The sequence below is a fragment of the Triturus cristatus genome, chromosome 3_1 (assembly GCF_964204655.1).
Source record: "Triturus cristatus chromosome 3_1, aTriCri1.1, whole genome shotgun sequence".
NCBI classification, from domain to species: domain Eukaryota; kingdom Metazoa; phylum Chordata; class Amphibia; order Caudata; family Salamandridae; genus Triturus; species Triturus cristatus.
In genome coordinates, this window is record NC_140583.1 from 1,039,829,350 (window position 1) to 1,039,845,800 (window position 16,451).

The window sequence follows — 16,451 nt, forward strand, 5'->3', positions numbered from 1 at the left end:
GACTTTTTCTCCTACTCAGAAACTTCTATTTCGAACAATTTCAGGCATTAAAATGACTCTAAACACACTTATTTTATTTCCAAAAGTGATAATTCACATGCAATAGGCATTTACAGTCAAAAAATTAAACATTAAAAAATTACCATTTCTGACCGTTTCAAAAAAGTTTGACAGGTCACTGGTCATCGTTTTTCATCAGAAAATGGATTTTTGGGAAAATGGAAAAAATGAATTAAAACGTCATTTGGATTGTGCCTCATGCTGAATAACTACTTTTTAAAGCCTCAATGTGACCAAAATTGCATAGTCATTTACAGTCCAAAAACTAAACATTAAAAAATGACCATTTCTGACCGTCCGGAGAAAGTTCGACAGGTCACGGGTCATCGTTTTTCATCAGAAAATGGATTTTTTGGACTGTAGAAAAATGTATTCAAAACGTCATTTGGATTGTGCCTCATGTTGAATAACTACTTTTTAAAGCCTCAATGTGACCAAAATTGCCATTTTTACAGACTTTTTCTCCTACTCAGAAACTTCTATTTCGACCAATTTCAGGCATTAAAATGACTCTAAACACACTTATTTTAGTTCCAAAAGTGATAATTCACATACAATAGTCATTTACTGTCAAAAAATTAAACATTAAAAAATGACCATTTCTGACCGTCTGGAGAAAGTTCGACAGGTCACGGATCATCGTTTTTCATCAGAAAATTGATTTTTTGGACTGTAGAAAAATTGATTCAAAATGTCATTTGGATTGTGCCTCATGTTGAATAACTACTTTTTAAAGCCTCAATGTGACCAAAATTGCCATTATTACAGACTTTTTCTCCTACTCAGAAGCTTCTATTTCGACCAATTCCAGGCATTAAAATGACTCTAAACACACTTATTTTAGTTCCAAAAGTGATAATTCACATGCAATAGGCATTTACAGTCAAAAAATTAAACATAAAAAAATTACCATTTCTGACCGTTTCAAAAAAGTTTGACAGGTCACGGGTCATCGTTTTTCATCAGAAAATGGATTTTTGGGAAAATGGAAAAAATGATTAAAAACGTCATTTGGATTGTGCCTCATGCTGAATAACTACTTTTTAAAGCCTCAATGTGACCAAAATTGCATAGTCATTTACAGTCCAAAAACTAAACATTAAAAAATGATCATTTCTGACCGTCCGGAGAAAGTTCGACAGGTCACGGGTCATCGTTTTTCATCAGAAAATGGATTTTTTGGACTGTAGAAAAATGTATTCAAAACGTCATTTGGATTGTGCCTCATGTTGAATAACTACTTTTTAAAGCCTCAATGTCACCAAAATTGCCATTTTTACAGACTTTTTCTCCTACTCAGAAACTTATATTTCGACCAATTTCAGGCATTAAAATGACTCTAAACACACTTATTTTAGTTCCAAAAGTGATAATTCACATACAATAGTCATTTACTGTCAAAAAATTAAACATTAAAAAATGACCATTTCTGACCGTCTGGAGAAAGTTCGACAGGTCACGGATCATCGTTTTTCATCAGAAAATTGATTTTTTGGACTGTAGAAAAATTGATTCAAAATGTCATTTGGATTGTGCCTCATGTTGAATAACTACTTTTTAAAGCCTCAATGTGACCAAAATTGCCATTATTACAGACTTTTTCTCCTACTCAGAAGCTTCTATTTCGACCAATTTCAGGCATTAAAATGACTCTAAACACACTTATTTTAGTTCCAAAAGTGATAATTCAAATGCAATATTCATTTACAGTCAAACAATGTAACATTAAAAAATTACCATTTGGGAACGTCTGGAGAAAGTTCGACAGGTCACGGGTCATCGTTTTTCATCAGAAAATTGAGTTTTTTGGACTGTAGAAAAAATTATTAAAAACGTCATTTTTAATGTGCCTTATGTTGAATAACTACTTTTTAAAGCCTCAATGTGACCAAAATTGCCATTTTACAGACTTTTTCTCCTACTCAGAAGCTTCTATTTTGACCAATTTCAGGCATTAAAATGACTCTAAACACACTTATTTTAGTTCCCAAAATTAATAATTCACATGCAATAGTCATTTTTCAGTAAAAAAATTAAACATTAAAAAATTGCCATTTCTGACCGTCTGGAGAAAGTTTGACGGGTCACGGGTCATAGTTTTTCATCAGAAAATTGATTTTTTGGACTGTAGAAAAGTTGATTCAAATGTCATTTGGATTGTGCCTCATGTTGAATAACTATGTTTAAAAGCCTCAATGTGACCAAAATTGCCATTTTTACAGACTTTTTCTCCTACCCAGAAGCTTCTAATTCAACCAATTTCAGTTATTAAAATGACTCTAAACACACTTATTTTAGTTCCAAAAGTGATAATTCAAATGCACTAGTCATTTACAGTCAAACAATGTAACATTAAAAAATTACCATTTGGGAACGTCTGGAGAAAGTTCGACAGGTCACGGGTCATCGTTTTTCATCAGAAAATTGATTTTTTGGACTGTAGAAAAATTGATTCAAAATGTCATTTGGATTGTGCCTCATGTTGAATAACTACTTTTTAAAGCCTCAATATGACCAAAATTGCCATTTTTACAGACTTTTTCTCCTACTCAGAAGCTTTTATTTCGACCAATTTCAGGCATTAAAATGACTCTAAACACACTTATTTTAGTTCCAAAAGTGATAATTCACATACAATAGTCATTTACTGTCAAAAAATTAAACATTAAAAAATGACCATTTCTGACCGTCTGGAGAAAGTTCAACAGGTCACGGGTCATCGTTTTTCATCAGAAAATGGATTTTTTGACTGTAGAAAAATGTATTCAAAACGTCATTTGGATTGTGCCTCATGTTGAATAACTACTTTTTAAAGCCTCAATGTGACCAAAATTGCCATTTTTACAGACTTTTTCTCCTACTCAGAAACTTCTATTTCGACCAATTTCAGGCATTAAAATGACTCTAAACACACTTATTTTAGTTCCAAAAGTGATAATTCACATGCAATAGGCATTTACAGTCAAAAAATTAAACATTAAAAAATTACCATTTCTGACCGTTTCAAAAAAGTTTGACAGGTCACTGGTCATCGTTTTTCATCAGAAAATGGATTTTTGGGAAAATGGAAAAAATGAATTAAAACGTCATTTGGATTGTGCCTCATGCTGAATAACTACTTTTTAAAGCCTCAATGTGACCAAAATTGCATAGTCATTTACAGTCCAAAAACTAAACATTAAAAAATGACCATTTCTGACCGTCCGGAGAAAGTTCGACAGGTCACGGGTCATCGTTTTTCATCAGAAAATGGATTTTTTGGACTGTAGAAAAATGTATTCAAAACGTCATTTGGATTGTGCCTCATGTTGAATAACTACTTTTTAAAGCCTCAATGTGACCAAAATTGCCATTTTTACAGACTTTTTCTCCTACTCAGAAACTTCTATTTCGACCAATTTCAGGCATTAAAATGACTCTAAACACACTTATTTTAGTTCCAAAAGTGATAATTCACATACAATAGTCATTTACTGTCAAAAAATTAAACATTAAAAAATGACCATTTCTGACCGTCTGGAGAAAGTTCGACAGGTCACGGATCATCGTTTTTCATCAGAAAATTGATTTTTTGGACTGTAGAAAAATTGATTCAAAATGTCATTTGGATTGTGCCTCATGTTGAATAACTACTTTCTAAAGCCTCAATGTGACCAAAATTGCCATTATTACAGACTTTTTCTCCTACTCAGAAGCTTCTATTTCGACCAATTCCAGGCATTAAAATGACTCTAAACACACTTATTTTAGTTCCAAAAGTGATAATTCACATGCAATAGGCATTTACAGTCAAAAAATTAAACATTAAAAAATTACCATTTCTGACCGTTTCAAAAAAGTTTGACAGGTCACGGGTCATCGTTTTTCATCAGAAAATGGATTTTTGGGAAAATGGAAAAAATGATTCAAAACGTCATTTGGATTGTGCCTCATGCTGAATAACTACTTTTTAAAGCCTCAATGTGACCAAAATTGCATAGTCATTTACAGTCCAAAAACTAAACATTAAAAAATGATCATTTCTGACCGTCCGGAGAAAGTTCGACAGGTCACGGGTCATCGTTTTTCATCAGAAAATGGATTTTTTGGACTGTAGAAAAATGTATTCAAAACGTCATTTGGATTGTGCCTCATGTTGAATAACTACTTTTTAAAGCCTCAATGTGACCAAAATTGCCATTTTTACAGACTTTTTCTCCTACTCAGAAACTTATATTTCGACCAATTTCAGGCATTAAAATGACTCTCAACACACTTATTTTAGTTCCAAAAGTGATAATTCACATACAATAGTCATTTACTGTCAAAAAATTAAACATTAAAAAATGACCATTTCTGACCATCTGAAAAAAGTTCGACAGGTCACGGGTCATCCTTTTTCATCAGAAAATGGATTTTTTGGGCTGTAGAAAAATTGGTTCAAAATGTCATTTGGATTGTGCCTCATGTTGAATAACTATGTTAAAAGCCTCAATGTGACCAAAATTGCCATTTTTACAGACTTTTTCTACTACTCAGAAGCTACTAATTTGACCAATTTCAGGCATTAAAATGACTCTAAATACACTTATTTTAGTTCCAAAAGTGATAATTCACATACAATAGTCATTTACAGTCAAAAAATTGAACATTAAAAAATTACCATTTCTGACCGTCTGGAGAAAGTTCGACAGGTCACGGGTCATCGTTTTTCATCAGAAAAATGGATTTTTTGGACTGTAGAAAAAATTATTCAAAACGTCATTTGGAATGTGCCTCATGTTGAATAACTACATTTTAAAGCCTCAATGTGACCAAAATTGCCATTTTTACAGACTTTTTTCCTACTCAGAAGCTTCTATTTCGACCAATTTCAGGCATTAAAATTACTCTAAACACACTTATTTTAGTTCCAAAAATTAATAATTCACATGCAATAGTCATTTTTCAGTCAAAAAATTAAACATTAAAAAATAACCATTTCTGACCGTCTGGAGAAAGTTTGACAGGTCACGGTCATAGTTTTTCATCAGAAAATGGATTTTTTGGACTGTGGAAAAATTGATTCAAAATGTCATTTGGATTTTGCCTCATGTTGAAAAACTACTTTTTAAAGCCTCAAAGTAATCAAAATTGCCATTTTTACAGACTTTTTCTCCTACTCAGAAGCTTCTATTTCGACCAATTTCATGCATTAAAATGACTCTAAACAAACCTATTTTAGTTCCAAAAGTGATAATTCACATACAATTGTCATTTACAGTCATAAAATTAAACATAAAAAAATTACCATTTCTGACCGTCTGGAGAAATTTCGACAGGTCACAGGTCATCGTTTTTCATCAGAAAATTGATTTTTTGGACTATAGAAAAAATGCTTCAAAACGTCATTTGGATTGTGCCTCATGCTGAAAAACTACTTTTTAAAGCCTCAATGTGACCAAAATTGCCATTTTTACAGACTTTTTCTCCTACTCAGAAGCTTCTAATTCATCCAATTTCAGGCATTAAAATGACTCTAAATACACTTATTTTAGTTCCAAAAGTGATAATTCACATACAATAGTCATTTACAGTCAAAAAATTAAACATCAAAAAATTACCATTTCTGGCCGTCTGGAGAAAGTTCGACAGGTCACGGGTCATCGTTTTTCATCAGAAAATTGAGTTTTTTGGACTGTAGAAAAAATTATTCAAAACGTCATTTTTAATGTGCCTTATGTTGAATAACTACTTTTTAAAGCCTCAATGTGACCAAAATTGCCATTTTACAGACTTTTTCTCCTACTCAGAAGCTTCTATTTTGACCAATTTCAGGCATTAAAATGACTCTAAACACACTTATTTTAGTTCCCAAAATTAATAATTCACATGCAATAGTCATTTTTCAGTAAAAAAATTAAACATTAAAAAATTGCCATTTCTGACCGTCTGGAGAAAGTTTGACGGGTCACGGGTCATAGTTTTTCATCAGAAAATTGATTTTTTGGACTGTAGAAAAGTTGATTCAAATGTCATTTGGATTGTGCCTCATGTTGAATAACTATGTTTAAAAGCCTCAATGTGACCAAAATTGCCATTTTTACAGACTTTTTCTCCTACTCAGAAGCTTTTATTTCGACCAATTTCAGGCATTAAAATGACTCTAAACACACTTATTTTAGTTCCAAAAGTGATAATTCACATACAATAGTCATTTACTGTCAAAAAATTAAACATTAAAAAATGACCATTTCTGACCGTCTGGAGAAAGTTCAACAGGTCACGGGTCATCGTTTTTCATCAGAAAATGGATTTTTTGACTGTAGAAAAATGTATTCAAAACGTCATTTGGATTGTGCCTCATGTTGAATAACTACTTTTTAAAGCCTCAATGTGACCAAAATTGCCATTTTTACAGACTTTTTCTCCTACTCAGAAACTTCTATTTCGACCAATTTCAGGCATTAAAATGACTCTAAACACACTTATTTTAGTTCCAAAAGTGATAATTCACATGCAATAGGCATTTACAGTCAAAAAATTAAACATTAAAAAATTACCATTTCTGACCGTTTCAAAAAAGTTTGACAGGTCACTGGTCATCGTTTTTCATCAGAAAATGGATTTTTGGGAAAATGGAAAAAATGAATTAAAACGTCATTTGGATTGTGCCTCATGCTGAATAACTACTTTTTAAAGCCTCATGTGACCAAAATTGCATAGTCATTTACAGTCCAAAAACTAAACATTAAAAAATGACCATTTCTGACCGTCCGGAGAAAGTTCGACAGGTCACGGGTCATCGTTTTTCATCAGAAAATGGATTTTTTGGACTGTAGAAAAAATTATTCAAAACTTCATTTTTAATGTGCCTTATGTTGAATAACTACTTTTTAAAGCCTCAATGTGACCAAAATTGCCATTTTACAGACTTTTTCTCCTACTCAGAAGCTTCTATTTTGACCAATTTCAGGCATTAAAATGACTCTAAACACACTTATTTTAGTTCCCAAAATTAATAATTCACATGCAATAGTCATTTTTCAGTAAAAAAATTTAAACATTAAAAAATTGCCATTTCTGACCGTCTGGAGAAAGTTTGACGGGTCACGGGTCATAGTTTTTCATCAGAAAATTGATTTTTTGGACTGTAGAAAAGTTGATTCAAATGTCATTTGGATTGTGCCTCATGTTGAATAACTATGTTTAAAAGCCTCAATGTGACCAAAATTGCCATTTTTACAGACTTTTTCTCCTACCCAGAAGCTTCTAATTCAACCAATTTCAGTTATTAAAATGACTCTAAACACACTTATTTTAGTTCCAAAAGTGATAATTCAAATGCACTAGTCATTTACAGTCAAACAATGTAACATTAAAAAATTACCATTTGGGAACGTCTGGAGAAAGTTCGACAGGTCACGGGTCATCGTTTTTCATCAGAAAATTGATTTTTTGGACTGTAGAAAAATTGATTCAAAATGTCATTTGGATTGTGCCTCATGTTGAATAACTACTTTTTAAAGCCTCAATGTGACCAAAATTGCCATTTTTACAGACTTTTTCTCCTACTCAGAAGCTTTTATTTCGACCAATTTCAGGCATTAAAATGACTCTAAACACACTTATTTTAGTTCCAAAAGTGATAATTCACATACAATAGTCATTTACTGTCAAAAAATTAAACATTAAAAAATGACCATTTCTGACCGTCTGGAGAAAGTTCAACAGGTCACGGGTCATCGTTTTTCATCAGAAAATGGATTTTTTGACTGTAGAAAAATGTATTCAAAACGTCCTTTGGATTGTGCCTCATGTTGAATAACTACTTTTTAAAGCCTCAATGTGACCAAAATTGCCATTTTTACAGACTTTTTCTCCTACTCAGAAACTTCTATTTCGACCAATTTCAGGCATTAAAATGACTCTAAACACACTTATTTTAGTTCCAAAAGTGATAATTCACATGCAATAGGCATTTACAGTCAAAAAATTAAACATTAAAAAATTACCATTTCTGACCGTTTCAAAAAAGTTTGACAGGTCACTGGTCATCGTTTTTCATCAGAAAATGGATTTTTGGGAAAATGGAAAAAATGAATTAAAACGTCATTTGGATTGTGCCTCATGCTGAATAACTACTTTTTAAAGCCTCAATGTGACCAAAATTGCATAGTCATTTACAGTCCAAAAACTAAACATTAAAAAATGACCATTTCTGACCGTCCGGAGAAAGTTCGACAGGTCACGGGTCATCGTTTTTCATCAGAAAATGGATTTTTTGGACTGTAGAAAAAATTATTCAAAACGTCATTTGGAATGTGCCTCATGTTGAATAACTACATTTTAAAGCCTCAATGTGACCAAAATTGCCATTTTTACAGACTTTTTTCCTACTCAGAAGCTTCTATTTCGACCAATTTCAGGCATTAAAATTACTCTAAACACACTTATTTTAGTTCCAAAAATTAATAATTCACATGCAATAGTCATTTTTCAGTCAAAAAATTAAACATTAAAAAATAACCATTTCTGACCGTCTGGAGAAAGTTTGGCAGGTCACGGGTCATAGTTTTTCATCAGAAAATGGATTTTTTGGACTGTAGAAAAATTGATTCAAAATGTCATTTGGATTTTGCCTCATGTTGAAAAACTACTTTTTAAAGCCTCAAAGTAATCAAAATTGCCATTTTTACAGACTTTTTCTCCTACTCAGAAGCTTCTATTTCGACCAATTTCATGCATTAAAATGACTCTAAACAAACTTATTTTAGTTCCAAAAGTGATAATTCACATACAATTGTCATTTACAGTCATAAAATTAAACATAAAAAAATTACCATTTCTGACCGTCTGGAGAAATTTCGACAGGTCACGGGTCATCGTTTTTCATCAGAAAATTGATTTTTTGGACTATAGAAAAAATGCTTCAAAACGTCATTTGGATTGTGCCTCATGCTGAAAAACTACTTTTTAAAGCCTCAATGTGACCAAAATTGCCATTTTTACAGACTTTTTCTCCTACTCAGAAGCTTCTAATTCATCCAATTTCAGGCATTAAAATGACTCTAAATACACTTATTTTAGTTCCAAAAGTGATAATTCACATACCATAGTCATTTACAGTCAAAAAATTAAACATCAAAAAATTACCATTTCTGGCCGTCTGGAGAAAGTTCGACAGGTCGGGTCATCGTTTTTCATCAGAAAATTGAGTTTTTTGGACTGTAGAAAAAATTATTCAAAACGTCATTTTTAATGTGCCTTATGTTGAATAACTACTTTTTAAAGCCTCAATGTGACCAAAATTGCCATTTTACAGACTTTTTCTCCTACTCAGAAGCTTCTATTTTGACCAATTTCAGGCATTAAAATGACTCTAAACACACTTATTTTAGTTCCCAAAATTAATAATTCACATGCAATAGTCATTTTTCAGTAAAAAAATTTAAACATTAAAAAATTGCCATTTCTGACCGTCTGGAGAAAGTTTGACGGGTCACGGGTCATAGTTTTTCATCAGAAAATTGATTTTTTGGACTGTAGAAAAGTTGATTCAAATGTCATTTGGATTGTGCCTCATGTTGAATAACTATGTTTAAAAGCCTCAATGTGACCAAAATTGCCATTTTTACAGACTTTTTCTCCTACCCAGAAGCTTCTAATTCAACCAATTTCAGTTATTAAAATGACTCTAAACACACTTATTTTAGTTCCAAAAGTGATAATTCAAATGCACTAGTCATTTACAGTCAAACAATGTAACATTAAAAAATTACCATTTGGGAACGTCTGGAGAAAGTTCGACAGGTCACGGGTCATCGTTTTTCATCAGAAAATTGATTTTTTGGACTGTAGAAAAATTGATTCAAAATGTCATTTGGATTGTGCCTCATGTTGAATAACTACTTTTTAAAGCCTCAATGTGACCAAAATTGCTATTTTTACAGACTTTTTCTCCTACTCAGAAGTTTTTATTTCGACCAATTTCAGGCATTAAAATGACTCTAAACACACTTATTTTAGTTCCAAAAGTGATAATTCACATACAATAGTCATTTACTGTCAAAAAATTAAACATTAAAAAATGACCATTTCTGACCGTCTGGAGAAAGTTCAACAGGTCACGGGTCATCGTTTTTCATCAGAAAATGGATTTTTTGACTGTAGAAAAATGTATTCAAAACGTCATTTGGATTGTGCCTCATGTTGAATAACTACTTTTTAAAGCCTCAATGTGACCAAAATTGCCATTTTTACAGACTTTTTCTCCTACTCAGAAACTTCTATTTCGACCAATTTCAGGCATTAAAATGACTCTAAACACACTTATTTTATTTCCAAAAGTGATAATTCACATGCAATAGGCATTTACAGTCAAAAAATTAAACATTAAAAAATTACCATTTCTGACCGTTTCAAAAAAGTTTGACAGGTCACTGGTCATCGTTTTTCATCAGAAAATGGATTTTTGGGAAAATGGAAAAAATGAATTAAAACGTCATTTGGATTGTGCCTCATGCTGAATAACTACTTTTTAAAGCCTCAATGTGACCAAAATTGCATAGTCATTTACAGTCCAAAAACTAAACATTAAAAAATGACCATTTCTGACCGTCCGGAGAAAGTTCGACAGGTCACGGGTCATCGTTTTTCATCAGAAAATGGATTTTTTGGACTGTAGAAAAATGTATTCAAAACGTCATTTGGATTGTGCCTCATGTTGAATAACTACTTTTTAAAGCCTCAATGTGACCAAAATTGCCATTTTTACAGACTTTTTCTCCTACTCAGAAACTTCTATTTCGACCAATTTCAGGCATTAAAATGACTCTAAACACACTTATTTTAGTTCCAAAAGTGATAATTCACATACAATAGTCATTTACTGTCAAAAAATTAAACATTAAAAAATGACCATTTCTGACCGTCTGGAGAAAGTTCGACAGGTCACGGATCATCGTTTTTCATCAGAAAATTGATTTTTTGGACTGTAGAAAAATTGATTCAAAATGTCATTTGGATTGTGCCTCATGTTGAATAACTACTTTTTAAAGCCTCAATGTGACCAAAATTGCCATTATTACAGACTTTTTCTCCTACTCAGAAGCTTCTATTTCGACCAATTCCAGGCATTAAAATGACTCTAAACACACTTATTTTAGTTCCAAAAGTGATAATTCACATGCAATAGGCATTTACAGTCAAAAAATTAAACATAAAAAAATTACCATTTCTGACCGTTTCAAAAAAGTTTGACAGGTCACGGGTCATCGTTTTTCATCAGAAAATGGATTTTTGGGAAAATGGAAAAAATGATTAAAAACGTCATTTGGATTGTGCCTCATGCTGAATAACTACTTTTTAAAGCCTCAATGTGACCAAAATTGCATAGTCATTTACAGTCCAAAAACTAAACATTAAAAAATGATCATTTCTGACCGTCCGGAGAAAGTTCGACAGGTCACGGGTCATCGTTTTTCATCAGAAAATGGATTTTTTGGACTGTAGAAAAATGTATTCAAAACGTCATTTGGATTGTGCCTCATGTTGAATAACTACTTTTTAAAGCCTCAATGTGACCAAAATTGCCATTTTTACAGACTTTTTCTCCTACTCAGAAACTTATATTTCGACCAATTTCAGGCATTAAAATGACTCTAAACACACTTATTTTAGTTCCAAAAGTGATAATTCACATACAATAGTCATTTACTGTCAAAAAATTAAACATTAAAAAATGACCATTTCTGACCGTCTGGAGAAAGTTCGACAGGTCACGGATCATCGTTTTTCATCAGAAAATTGATTTTTTGGACTGTAGAAAAATTGATTCAAAATGTCATTTGGATTGTGCCTCATGTTGAATAACTACTTTTTAAAGCCTCAATGTGACCAAAATTGCCATTATTACAGACTTTTTCTCCTACTCAGAAGCTTCTATTTCGACCAATTTCAGGCATTAAAATGACTCTAAACACACTTATTTTAGTTCCAAAAGTGATAATTCAAATGCAATATTCATTTACAGTCAAACAATGTAACATTAAAAAATTACCATTTGGGAACGTCTGGAGAAAGTTCGACAGGTCACGGGTCATCGTTTTTCATCAGAAAATTGAGTTTTTTGGACTGTAGAAAAAATTATTAAAAACGTCATTTTTAATGTGCCTTATGTTGAATAACTACTTTTTAAAGCCTCAATGTGACCAAAATTGCCATTTTACAGACTTTTTCTCCTACTCAGAAGCTTCTATTTTGACCAATTTCAGGCATTAAAATGACTCTAAACACACTTATTTTAGTTCCCAAAATTAATAATTCACATGCAATAGTCATTTTTCAGTAAAAAAATTAAACATTAAAAAATTGCCATTTCTGACCGTCTGGAGAAAGTTTGACGGGTCACGGGTCATAGTTTTTCATCAGAAAATTGATTTTTTGGACTGTAGAAAAGTTGATTCAAATGTCATTTGGATTGTGCCTCATGTTGAATAACTATGTTTAAAAGCCTCAATGTGACCAAAATTGCCATTTTTACAGACTTTTTCTCCTACCCAGAAGCTTCTAATTCAACCAATTTCAGTTATTAAAATGACTCTAAACACACTTATTTTAGTTCCAAAAGTGATAATTCAAATGCACTAGTCATTTACAGTCAAACAATGTAACATTAAAAAATTACCATTTGGGAACGTCTGGAGAAAGTTCGACAGGTCACGGGTCATCGTTTTTCATCAGAAAATTGATTTTTTGGACTGTAGAAAAATTGATTCAAAATGTCATTTGGATTGTGCCTCATGTTGAATAACTACTTTTTAAAGCCTCAATATGACCAAAATTGCCATTTTTACAGACTTTTTCTCCTACTCAGAAGCTTTTATTTCGACCAATTTCAGGCATTAAAATGACTCTAAACACACTTATTTTAGTTCCAAAAGTGATAATTCACATACAATAGTCATTTACTGTCAAAAAATTAAACATTAAAAAATGACCATTTCTGACCGTCTGGAGAAAGTTCAACAGGTCACGGGTCATCGTTTTTCATCAGAAAATGGATTTTTTGACTGTAGAAAAATGTATTCAAAACGTCATTTGGATTGTGCCTCATGTTGAATAACTACTTTTTAAAGCCTCAATGTGACCAAAATTGCCATTTTTACAGACTTTTTCTCCTACTCAGAAACTTCTATTTCGACCAATTTCAGGCATTAAAATGACTCTAAACACACTTATTTTAGTTCCAAAAGTGATAATTCACATGCAATAGGCATTTACAGTCAAAAAATTAAACATTAAAAAATTACCATTTCTGACCGTTTCAAAAAAGTTTGACAGGTCACTGGTCATCGTTTTTCATCAGAAAATGGATTTTTGGGAAAATGGAAAAAATGAATTAAAACGTCATTTGGATTGTGCCTCATGCTGAATAACTACTTTTTAAAGCCTCAATGTGACCAAAATTGCATAGTCATTTACAGTCCAAAAACTAAACATTAAAAAATGACCATTTCTGACCGTCCGGAGAAAGTTCGACAGGTCACGGGTCATCGTTTTTCATCAGAAAATGGATTTTTTGGACTGTAGAAAAATGTATTCAAAACGTCATTTGGATTGTGCCTCATGTTGAATAACTACTTTTTAAAGCCTCAATGTGACCAAAATTGCCATTTTTACAGACTTTTTCTCCTACTCAGAAACTTCTATTTCGACCAATTTCAGGCATTAAAATGACTCTAAACACACTTATTTTAGTTCCAAAAGTGATAATTCACATACAATAGTCATTTACTGTCAAAAAATTAAACATTAAAAAATGACCATTTCTGACCGTCTGGAGAAAGTTCGACAGGTCACGGATCATCGTTTTTCATCAGAAAATTGATTTTTTGGACTGTAGAAAAATTGATTCAAAATGTCATTTGGATTGTGCCTCATGTTGAATAACTACTTTCTAAAGCCTCAATGTGACCAAAATTGCCATTATTACAGACTTTTTCTCCTACTCAGAAGCTTCTATTTCGACCAATTCCAGGCATTAAAATGACTCTAAACACACTTATTTTAGTTCCAAAAGTGATAATTCACATGCAATAGGCATTTACAGTCAAAAAATTAAACATTAAAAAATTACCATTTCTGACCGTTTCAAAAAAGTTTGACAGGTCACGGGTCATCGTTTTTCATCAGAAAATGGATTTTTGGGAAAATGGAAAAAATGATTCAAAACGTCATTTGGATTGTGCCTCATGCTGAATAACTACTTTTTAAAGCCTCAATGTGACCAAAATTGCATAGTCATTTACAGTCCAAAAACTAAACATTAAAAAATGATCATTTCTGACCGTCCGGAGAAAGTTCGACAGGTCACGGGTCATCGTTTTTCATCAGAAAATGGATTTTTTGGACTGTAGAAAAATGTATTCAAAACGTCATTTGGATTGTGCCTCATGTTGAATAACTACTTTTTAAAGCCTCAATGTGACCAAAATTGCCATTTTTACAGACTTTTTCTCCTACTCAGAAACTTATATTTCGACCAATTTCAGGCATTAAAATGACTCTCAACACACTTATTTTAGTTCCAAAAGTGATAATTCACATACAATAGTCATTTACTGTCAAAAAATTAAACATTAAAAAATGACCATTTCTGACCATCTGAAAAAAGTTCGACAGGTCACGGGTCATCCTTTTTCATCAGAAAATGGATTTTTTGGGCTGTAGAAAAATTGGTTCAAAATGTCATTTGGATTGTGCCTCATGTTGAATAACTATGTTAAAAGCCTCAATGTGACCAAAATTGCCATTTTTACAGACTTTTTCTACTACTCAGAAGCTACTAATTTGACCAATTTCAGGCATTAAAATGACTCTAAATACACTTATTTTAGTTCCAAAAGTGATAATTCAAATGCACTAGTCATTTACAGTCAAACAATGTAACATTAAAAAATTACCATTTGGGAACGTCTGGAGAAAGTTCGACAGGTCACGGGTCATCGTTTTTCATCAGAAAATTGATTTTTTGGACTGTAGAAAAATTGATTCAAAATGTCATTTGGATTGTGCCTCATGTTGAATAACTACTTTTTAAAGCCTCAATATGACCAAAATTGCCATTTTTACAGACTTTTTCTCCTACTCAGAAGCTTTTATTTCGACCAATTTCAGGCATTAAAATGACTCTAAACACACTTATTTTAGTTCCAAAAGTGATAATTCACATACAATAGTCATTTACTGTCAAAAAATTAAACATTAAAAAATGACCATTTCTGACCGTCTGGAGAAAGTTCAACAGGTCACGGGTCATCGTTTTTCATCAGAAAATGGATTTTTTGACTGTAGAAAAATGTATTCAAAACGTCATTTGGATTGTGCCTCATGTTGAATAACTACTTTTTAAAGCCTCAATGTGACCAAAATTGCCATTTTTACAGACTTTTTCTCCTACTCAGAAACTTCTATTTCGACCAATTTCAGGCATTAAAATGACTCTAAACACACTTATTTTAGTTCCAAAAGTGATAATTCACATGCAATAGGCATTTACAGTCAAAAAATTAAACATTAAAAAATTACCATTTCTGACCGTTTCAAAAAAGTTTGACAGGTCACTGGTCATCGTTTTTCATCAGAAAATGGATTTTTGGGAAAATGGAAAAAATGAATTAAAACGTCATTTGGATTGTGCCTCATGCTGAATAACTACTTTTTAAAGCCTCAATGTGACCAAAATTGCATAGTCATTTACAGTCCAAAAACTAAACATTAAAAAATGACCATTTCTGACCGTCCGGAGAAAGTTCGACAGGTCACGGGTCATCGTTTTTCATCAGAAAATGGATTTTTTGGACTGTAGAAAAATGTATTCAAAACGTCATTTGGATTGTGCCTCATGTTGAATAACTACTTTTTAAAGCCTCAATGTGACCAAAATTGCCATTTTTACAGACTTTTTCTCCTACTCAGAAACTTCTATTTCGACCAATTTCAGGCATTAAAATGACTCTAAACACACTTATTTTAGTTCCAAAAGTGATAATTCACATACAATAGTCATTTACTGTCAAAAAATTAAACATTAAAAAATGACCATTTCTGACCGTCTGGAGAAAGTTCGACAGGTCACGGATCATCGTTTTTCATCAGAAAATTGATTTTTTGGACTGTAGAAAAATTGATTCAAAATGTCATTTGGATTGTGCCTCATGTTGAATAACTACTTTCTAAAGCCTCAATGTGACCAAAATTGCCATTATTACAGACTTTTTCTCCTACTCAGAAGCTTCTATTTCGACCAATTCCAGGCATTAAAATGACTCTAAACACACTTATTTTAGTTCCAAAAGTGATAATTCACATGCAATAGGCATTTACAGTCAAAAAATTAAACATTAAAAAATTACCATTTCTGACCGTTT